Genomic DNA, 10,328 nt, shown 5'->3' with positions numbered 1-10,328 from the left:
TCGACAGAGGACTCGCTGACCACACCGCCTCCAGATCAGGCTGATTGTTGCCATCGTCCTTGATGATGAGCCCAAGGTAAACCGAGCACGGTGCTGTGCATGGCAAGCCACCGTATGATTCTTCAGATGACATCCGCTCAGCGCAGTCAGTGTCACCTCCCTCGGTAGCAGGTCGCCAGTCTCTTCATGACATGAGCGAAAGTAAGCGCACTGAGGTACTCAGCTGTGGTCAACTGCACCTCTGGCACGCCTGCATTTAGTTAGTTATATAAGCTCCTACGTAATACCACAAATTAACTCAATTTACATATTCACTTTGAGCACTTGACATATTATTTGTAGATTTCTCTTTGCAGTTACAAAGGACCACAAATTAACTCAATTTAGTTAGTTATATAAGCTCCTACGTAATACCACAAATTAACTCAATTTACATATTCACTTCGAGCACTTGACATATTATTTGTAGATTTCCCTTTGCAGTTACAAAGGACCATAGTATCATAAAGTTTGAGAAATAGCAAAACTAAGGTAGGTACTACATGGTGAAGCAAAAAAGATGTTCCAAATTAGCTCACAGTCTCACACTATCTGTAACCTAATTCTGCCATTCACGATCTCCTACAATGCACAAGAGCCCAGTAATCTACATGACATTAACTATGGAAAGCAAACACACACAAAATAATTTCAATTACCCGAAAAGCAGGAACCATTAAAATCTACATTAATTTGTTTACTGCTTTTACCTTTTATTAGCATAGGGTGCATATATATAATACAAATAGAAAATGGAGTGCCCTGGAAGGATGGAAATATATGAGCACCCCATTTTCATTCTAGATGCATGATGACAATTATCTCACCCTAGGCCATATAGAAAGTGTTTAGGGAGCTTCACCACAGGTTATGATATATCATAAAGGATAAATTTGGTGGACGTCCGTTCTTTTAGGAAAGTAAAATTTCAAAGCAACCACTTCAAAATATGCTCGGATTGAGGACACAACACAAACAAAAGTATTTTGAGCTGCATCTTGGAGCATAAGCGAATGTAATGAACAGAAAAATAGGAAAATAGATAAATGGACATGCTACAGCAAGTGCTTTCTTAAACAAAGAAAATTTAAACGGAAACATATGTACAAGGGTAATAAAAATGATTTGCATAGGAGAGACACGCTACTTCAACCCCTGAATCATCTGATGCGAAGAATGCATTGTATGTCAACAAACCACATGTTTCAACAAACAAGGAATATCGGTAGATCAAGGAAATATACCTACTGTTACTCCGATGTCTTATTTCATAAGAAGCATTTGTGAAGTAAAATTATTATTCTCCAGTAAATATACATCAGGATCATCACTAAAAAGCATAGAACAAACACCAGTATGTATACAATTTAGGTTTCCGAATTAATTAAAACCCGAGGACTACAATATTAAAACTTCAGTTCAGTACAACAAATGCAAGAATGACACACCAAAGTTTAGGGAGGATGATTACAGGAGACTGCAGTTATACAATTCCCGTTCCTCTCCAACACCTCCCCAACTATTGCAATGCAGCCTGAAGAACCAAGGAAAAAATTGCCCACACATTATACCTGCATGTTGTAGTAGTTATCAAATCAACACACAGATGGAGTGAGAAAGGAAAGGCCAACCAAGAACTTACCAATAGATCTAAGTCATTATTAATCGTATCATACTTACGTCAATATATCCAACAATACAAAATAGAGAAGGGAGTAAAACCAATTGCCAGAGTGTCATACCCTCATGTAGTGCTGCCACCATTCTCAAATACCCAACACAGCTGCTTTTGAAATTGAAAAGAAGTGTTTCATACACCTAAAAGGGAATCGTAATAAGAACTCTACAAAAACAAGAAACAATAGTGCTCTGTCCAAGCGACATTTTAGCTGAACTGTGTTCAGAGGTATATCGTACAGCAATACAATGCATTTTTTTGTATCGGGCTGAACAGAAAGTTGAAGAACACAAAGCAGTGAAGAACAACCTGAAAACAATATGGAATTTGAGCTGCAAAAAAAAATACCGAATCAGTCTGGTTCTTTTCTCTCAAGAAGCGTTGTAGCATGATGAAACTTTATATTTGCACATGTGTCACTGGATGGACCATGCAACATGATATATACATACATTATACTTAACTTAAGGTGGCATGGCATCCAAACACAAGTATATGGAAAACCGTGGAGATGGATATTGAAAGAAAACTCTAACCTTGAAATTTGATTATTCAGATTTCTTCCGCACTCTCGACAATAAAAGAAAACATCACTGCTCTCAATGTTTATTAAGCTTGAGCTGAGTTTCAACAGAAATTCCTATTATTAGCAATATATGTTTCTAGTTAATTATAGCGAGCAAGAGAAATAAATTAGGTCCCTATTTTAGAATCACAAATGAACCTGATCGTATACATATAACTTATTATATTCTTTTGTGCTCTATGGTAAAATTGAAGTTCAGAAATCTTATCACATAGTACCATAAAAATCAGAAATGTGCACCAAACTGAGTATTGTTATATTCAACATACGCTCAAATTAACAGATAGATTTTGTTTCTTTTTCAAAATGGCAAAGTGGGATAGGCCAGATGCACCATACATTATTTTCCTCTGCACTATCTAATCCGTCGTCGTCCTCCATGTTTTTTCAGGACTTTCACAGCAAACTCCAACCCACCAGATTTATACATATGAACTTAGTGGTGGGGTATGAGCACTTACGCACATCAGTTCATGGTTATGTGGAACTCAAGAGGCAAATTGTTATTAAACCTCAAAAATGTAAAGAGCAGAAGACATTCAATGTTTTGCAAAGAGTAAACAACGCAAACTAAAAAGTACGAAAAAACAACAGGAACGTTTCTAAGCAAATAGTGTTTGTCTTTCATTGAATCCATATTCCTGTCCTTTAGGAGAAACAGTGGATTAAGGCAATCAACTTTAAAACAACAATTGGATGATTCAAATAGTGTACACTTACCACAACCAGTCCCTGGACAGCTTATTTGATTTTCTCATTAGTTGGTTCATTCGACAGGCAAGCAAGGTCTTCACCGACCTCTATCCCCAGCATTCCTGGCTGCTGCATGATGAGAAAAGAAAGAGATTAGATGTAGTCTGTAGAAGGCCTGGAGGTCAAAACAAAGTCAATATAGTACACAAGAGGGGGGAAACAAAAATGTGGAGGTTGAGCAAACCTGCAGCAGCAATATTCAACATGGATAGCAATGTTGGTTGCTACCGTGTAGCGTGCTTCAGGCTCCAGTTGAGACGATACACTCCCAGGCTACAGGCAGGTGGGTATAGGCAGAATCATCGAATGGATGTTCCGACAACGCATGTGGTTAGCACCACGGGGTCGCCTAGAGCGGCGATGATATGCTACCACAATAACACCGTGTGGGAGGCACTGCGACGTCCACGCGGCGACGGTTCCCTTGTGTCGTCCTCTTTTTCTTCCAGGAGCGCACCTGGCTCATCACAAAAACTCTCGCTTGGTCAACAGCTGTGCCGTAAGCCGAGCTCTTGATAGGAATCCAAGAGAGGTGGCCTGGATCCAAGCACACTCAGTCTATGCATACCTAGAAGGGTTTTCCAATAAGTTTATACATGCCAAAAATCTGCTAGCTTCCACCAGCAAAAGTGATGTATAGAAAACAAAGTAATCACATATCAGCATATAACATATTGTGTGGGTAAAGTCAGACCAGAATAACTCTATTTGCTGAATTTAAGTCCATTAGCTCAGCCAAACATAAAGAATTTCATTTTGGTATACACTTTATTGGACAGAATCGTTTGAAACTCACTTTAAATTTTGAATCGCCAACAGATGTCTCATGAGTTTAGATGCAACCAACAAACTATTTAGCATATGACCTACACTATGATCAAACTTTGATTGTTTGCTGAAAATAACAGAAGAGGGATACATAATATCAATTCTTCAGGTTCATTGGAACGTATGAAATAACAGAAGGCCTGAAGCAAACAAGGCATAAATCAATAATATGATGCTTGTTCCAGTAAGCAAACAAGGCAGAAAAAAACTAAACAAAATACTTATTTTATTGGTCTCATGTGAGAGCCAACTCCTACAATTCTATTTTATTCCCATAGAGCAGAGATGTCATCAGAATTATTTAACTAACCGGTTAATACATAGCAAGTATAGGCAACCAATATGACTAAGCATTATGCTATTAAAATGGGAATATATATCAATTATGTTGATTCAAAAGATTTTCCTCATCTACAGAGAACAGAACATTGACCATATCAAGAATATTTCTAGCGCTGGATCTCTGTTTGCACAAAACAAAATGATAATAGCCTGGGTAGGAATAGTTCCTCCATCAAGATTACCTATTTATCCAAGGGGTTTCCTAATAAAGGTTTAGTTTTGTATCAAAATCTTACCTTTCAGGTACAAGCATACATCTATAAAATTTATGAAATTCAAAAGAGAAGCATAAAAGCAGTATTACTCAGGGAGCATGACCTGGCTGGGCCGACTCATCGAGCTGCAACACATGCCGTTATGTCACCCCAACCAATGGCATATCTTCTCCGAATGAATAGTGAATAAAATGTCACTGGACCAGATAGCAAAATACGTAGTTCAATACTAAGAATTGGTTGTTAAGGGGAAACACAGGTTCCAGTAGTCTTTCAAAGAAAAAGCAAAAGCACCTCCAGGAAAGAAAGAAAATAAACCTCGATATTCGGCTGTACATTTTGACATGGGCACACGGCCTCAGCTTCATTTCTCCTTCCACCATTTCAAATCCACCAACACCGTCCAAATTCCTTAAAACAAAGCTTTATTATCCCAACATAAACAGACATACCAGGCATCACTGAACTACTGCTCAAGGATGTGCTCTTCGTCCTTCTCTGCACATCTATACTTGACGCCTTGATGCCCAGGTAGTCCAATTACACTGACCAGTAATCCTCCATGCTCATGTAAGCCTTATTTCTCATTATAAGCACGCATGTGTTGTATCAAAAATAAGCAAGGACATACCAACCAACCCAACACGGAAAAACCACATAACTCAGTATGAGCAAAATAATCATCTAAGGGGCGAAAAGAACATAACACATGGGGGCGGCCACCGAACATAATCCTGTACAACCAAAATAACAATTCTCAGAACCATAGAATTCTGCACATGTATCATATATAATTCATGGATCAGCAGTGTGGCTTCTTCGTAGAATATAAATGCGAAAAGAACAAGCAAGACAAGTAGTACAATAGGGCCCTGCATATTATGGATCAGAATCAATGAATTCCCACCTTGTAATAATCAAGCTCTCTAAAAAGCAACACGTGTGAATGGTTACCTTGGCAGCATTGCTCCGCAAGAATTCGACAGGTAAGTATGGTTGCTCATGTTCTTGCCAAGAGGATAAAATTTCAGGCTATCAGTGTGCCACCAGGATCAATGAAGAACTCTGAAGAGTCACCAAAACTTGCAAGATGTGGCTCCGTTTTCAAAGTACAACATAGCCTTGTTGTCAACAATGAGCTCACCAAATGGCTGGAATAGGCTTTAGCAATGGCATCCCTGCCGTTGTTCGCAACCTAGAAAATAGATGTGTGTAGAACTTTCAGTGCACAGAAGTATTGGATGCATTCGAACAAAACTGCATGCATAATAATCTTTTCCATGGTATATTGGCATGTGATCCACCAAACTAAACTGAAAGACTGATTTAGAGTTGTCAAAGTATTAGAGGCTAGTGTTCCAGAAAAATGATAGCACACAACCTATGGTCTGGGATTAAGAAATTCTACAGTCAGCACTAACACTAACAGCTATGTATTTACATTTGTACCTTTTTTTTGTAGTAGTTGGGACACTACGCTTAATAAATCAGTACCTTGGTTTTTCTTTCCAATTTAGATATGGTAGCAAAGCACTCCCCAATTTCTGATTGGTTGCACCTGCAAGTGAACAACTCATCAGCACCCGAGGTCACCGGCCTCCCCGCGCTGCCACCGCCATCGTGCCAGTGCCTCGGCAGCCACCGTCCATGTGCATCCGGTGGTCAGGTCCGGGGTGGCTGGGTAGTCTACCAACATTTATAGGAGTGGCGCGACGCGAGCACGTACCCTCACTGTCTCAAACAAATGGTCCCACGCAAGCATGGGCCCAACCGTCATTCCTAGAGCGGGCCTCCACAGCAGCGGCGCCGCGTGTTAAGCAACATTTGGCTACTCGATGCAAGTGTAACCACAAAAGTCAGAGAGCAAAAAATGCAGAGCTGTTCAGTACCTGGACATACACATCGTCATCAAGCATGTAGACTATATTGTCGATCTGCACACAGCGGTAGTGACACCGCGCCTTGACGTCCTCCTCCTCATCTGGCCTGCGCGAAACACAACACGAGATGGAAAATATTTAACACAAAAATAACCGAGTGAGCGCTGGAGATCTGGAATGGAAACAGTAGGAAGGACATGTTACCTCACGGGCGCCGCTGGTAGCGCTTCGGCCACTTCGTGCACGCCTCGTAGGTGGGGAAGGGCTCCCTGACGAAATCTAGATCCTTGTCGCCGACGGCTGCCTTCCTAGCCTTGGTCGGCCGAACGACTGGTCAGATGAGGACCCCCACTCCCCGCCGCTTCCGCCCTCCTACACCGTCGTCGCCGTGTCCGATGCCGCCTAGTACTACCAATCGCGTGACGCAGAGAGTAACTTCGAGCTCGCGGTAGGCGGCCCTGCTCATCGCTGGACCATCCAGTCCGTCCTCCCCCACTCGCCGCCGTCCCCTTCCAATCCGTCCGCCGCCGCCATCGGAGCTCCTGCAGCGACCGGGTGTGGTTAGTTTTGATGTGGTGCATTAGCTGTCACAACCTTGCACACATTTCATCAGGGTTTCTGGGTCAAAGCAGATACTCCCTCCGTTCCTTTCTATAGTGCCTATAGATTTTTGGCACGGAAATTAGCGCAAGAGTATTTTTTACACAAGACCCCCTGGCTGAACGATTTGAGATCAGACTAAAATTAGGAAAATCGATAACTTCCTAACTTACCGTAACAAATCCCACAAATCTGTCTGGTTGACTCTCCATATATGTGCAGCTAGGTTTAATTAAGGAAAGAAAAACATTGCTTCCTAAATCTAAGCAATCATTGGGGCCATTTATTGGGAATCTCAATTAATTGTTTCCTATTTTGTATGGATTTTTTTATCATGCATGTCGTGTGGGAGTTGACCGGTGGAGGGGGTAATTGAAAAAAAACCAAGCTATAGCCTTATATTGTGAAACAAATGCCAAAAATCTATAGGCACTATAGAAAGGAACGGAGGGAGTATATTTTAACACAAAAGACTGAATCAATGCACACGTTTAACAGAATATGGAACTGGTTAGCAACTTCAAATCCCAAACCCATACGTAGAAAGCAGAGGTTATGGAATATGTAGACCTCACCTCAGTTTTCAAACACCTGTTGTGCATCCTGCAGATCATCAGAGTGACAAGAGTCGTAGGAGATGATACGTGTGTCCAATGTCTGAATCTTTGACCAGCAGAAGCTTCCCTTCATCTTTCTAGGCTGACAAAACAGGATGAATATTAGTAATTAAAATAATACAAAAATGCATTTTGATATCTATTTAAGCAATTTAAAAGAAAGTGTGTGTGACAGTACAAGATTGCATTACAATATTAATTAGCAATCTGTAAAGCACGCACTGAGATTGTCAATCAAGGGAACAGTAATCACACAATAGAAAGTCAAAATTTACTAAACACAACTTACAGGTGTGCTAACATTTGCGTGCAAGATACCATATCTTCTATCTTTTCAATAGACTATCTACAACCAAGCTCACTGTTTCTTTGGAAAGCTTTGAATAGTATGACCTGTAAGGTTTAAATTAGAGTTCTTTGCATTGCACTGCTAAATAATGAAAATGAAGCTTACTCGGAACAAAGAAATGGTATGTTCTGGCCATAACACAAATGTGGCTATAAGATACAAATTCGTAGAACCTAAAACAATATTATGTGTGTTTTCATAAGGATTATTATTACCTTGTTCGCATTCTGAAACGGTCTGGTCAAAGGAGACCTGGTACCATGAACACTTCCTAAATAACAGCCTCCCATCCTGACTGGAAGCAATAGCAGTGGGAAACCTCTTCGTGCTAGGGATGAGTTAATGGGAAGAGGAAGGGCAATAAATAAATAAAAACATTTACACATAGGGTGGAGTTCCTAAATTGAAAAGAGGAACTCACACATTAACCCTGAAAGAAGCAGCCTAATAACAAAGAGCAAGTTGAACGCATGCAAATCCGCCTAGTCACTGAAGTAGCTAGCTAATAATTTTATACTCCCTCCGGTTCATATTAATTGACTCTAATATGGATGTATCTAGACACATTTTAGTTCTAGATACATCTATATTGAAGTCAATTAATATGAATCGGAGGGAGTAGAAGGCTTTGAAAACTCCAAGATCAGCGTACAAACCCTATCCATATATATTTGACTAACAAGCACCGGAAGGTTGAATATTTATAGCATATATATGTACTAATCCACCCTGGAATTGGTTCATGCAAGCATCAATAGCAAGAATTTCAGTGAGACAACAAGTTGCAATACCGCATTACTTTAACCCAGGAATGACTGTGGGAGCTTGATCCATCAAAGGCCTCACATGATTAAGAATTCACCTGCATATACACAAGAAACTCCAAGCTCGAAATATGCATCAGGTCCATCTGAACAAATGCATCAAGACCATCTCAACAAATGCATCTCTCCTTGTCTATAGAAATTGCAGAACCAACCAATCGATATAAGTAGAAGACCTGGAAAAAAAAGTGTATAGCAGCTTACGTTTGAGGTAGCAGTAGACAAGGTCCTCGTAGATGGGCCTAACAAGTTGGAGACGACCAAGACTGCAGCGCGGAGACGAGCACCTAGACAGAGAGACAGCGGCGCGCCTGGTTGGGCGGAGATGCGGTAATGCATCAGAGCTTGAGCAATGCATCAGAGCTTAAGCTCGATCTCCGCTGATGGTTGGTCCGCCACCGCAGCGAGCCATCCTCCTACGGTTGGACAGCAGATGCGAGCGTGCTGGAAGGTTGAAGGGCTCCAGCCGCGCCTAGCACAAGGTCTGAAGGCGGTGGAGGACGATGCCGCCGCCTCCCAGACTCGTGCAACCTCTCCTGTCGCTGGCTTGGAAGGAGGGCAGCAGAGCGGCGGGAAGGCATGGAGATCGGCGTGGCAGCCGGCCGGCCTGCAACCTCCACGACGCAGCCTCCAAATCCCGCCCTCCACGAACATTGGAAACCGCGCGGCCGCCGGCAGGATCCACGACGACGACGTGCGGGAGGAGGAAGGGCCGCGGAGGTAAGGGATGGAAGCCGCGCGGCAGCCGTCCCATCCGGCCCCGTCTGCTCTCCTGCAGCTCGCCTCCAGCAGGAGGATGCGCAGAGAGGCCGCCGGCGTCGGGGAGGCGCGAGCAGGTCGCGGCGGCCAAGGGCGCCGTGCGCAGCCGACGGCGCCGCCGCACGGAAGCCCGCCTGCGTGCGGTCTCCCGTCCGTCTCCATGCCGGGGAGAGCGGCGCGCCACCATTGGAGAGGAGGAGAGAGGAGAAAGGGGGATTGGGTGGAAATGAGGCCCGGGGATTGGAGGAGCGATCTAGGGTTTCACCCGTGCCCTGTGGAGAGGAAAAACAAGGCGACTGAAGGAACGGGCGTGTCTGCCTCTCGTCATCGGGGCCCGCACATGGCCGGTCCCACGCGTCATGGAGCCTTTCCGAAGCCGAAGGAGTGAGAAACATTTTGACCGATCCAACGGCTGTGGTGAAAAATGGGATAGAAGATTTACTGTGCAGAGGCAAACGTGTGACCCAGATTGATTTGCCCCTTTGAATGGGCTGGTTGGCCGGGTACTCTAGCATCATTTATAGGAGAAATAGTATTATCATCTAAAATTATATTCAAGAGTTTCAAAGAAGAAGAAAAAAGGAAAAAACACATTGTAGTAGTCCACGTGGAGGAGATTGATTGGACAAAAATAGATATCTACAATGCATCAACATGGATCACTCTAGTGTAAGCAAACCCCTTCAGCTTTAATATTCTAATATTATGTACATGCGTATGATGAACTTAGCTCTTCATACCATATGGTTGTGGTTGACTCGCAAGGATATGATGCGACCAGGCAGTGGCAGGAGTTCAACATCCAAGCCCCTCATAACAAATCTTTGACGCAGCCAGTACATCACAGGTGAGAGATAG

The 10,328-nt window shown here is 42.7% G+C and overlaps 1 long non-coding RNA gene across 5 annotated transcripts; it reads right to left on the bottom strand.

Moving 5' to 3' along the window:
• Positions 1–1,410: 1,410 nt before the first annotated feature.
• Positions 1,411–6,811, bottom strand: LOC127343571 (uncharacterized). 5 transcript variants are annotated; one of them, XR_011755753.1, is made up of 11 exons: positions 6,526–6,811; positions 6,331–6,427; positions 5,396–5,636; positions 4,760–5,175; positions 4,545–4,638; positions 3,241–3,624; positions 3,024–3,125; positions 2,254–2,337; positions 2,027–2,049; positions 1,782–1,857; positions 1,411–1,610 (listed from the first exon to the last, which is right to left on the bottom strand). It is a non-coding gene; the product is annotated as an uncharacterized lncRNA (long non-coding RNA). The 5 variants fall into 5 exon arrangements; XR_011755752.1 differs by having other exon boundaries at positions 1,411–1,857; positions 6,526–6,810; XR_011755756.1 differs by lacking the exon at positions 2,254–2,337 and having other exon boundaries at positions 6,526–6,810.
• Positions 6,812–10,328: the final 3,517 nt, after the last annotated feature.

This window comes from Lolium perenne, chromosome 3 (genome assembly GCF_019359855.2).
Source record: "Lolium perenne isolate Kyuss_39 chromosome 3, Kyuss_2.0, whole genome shotgun sequence".
NCBI lineage: Eukaryota > Viridiplantae > Streptophyta > Magnoliopsida > Poales > Poaceae > Lolium > Lolium perenne.
Note: the sequence above shows the minus strand (reverse complement) of the source record. Positions and strands in the feature narration are given on the sequence as shown.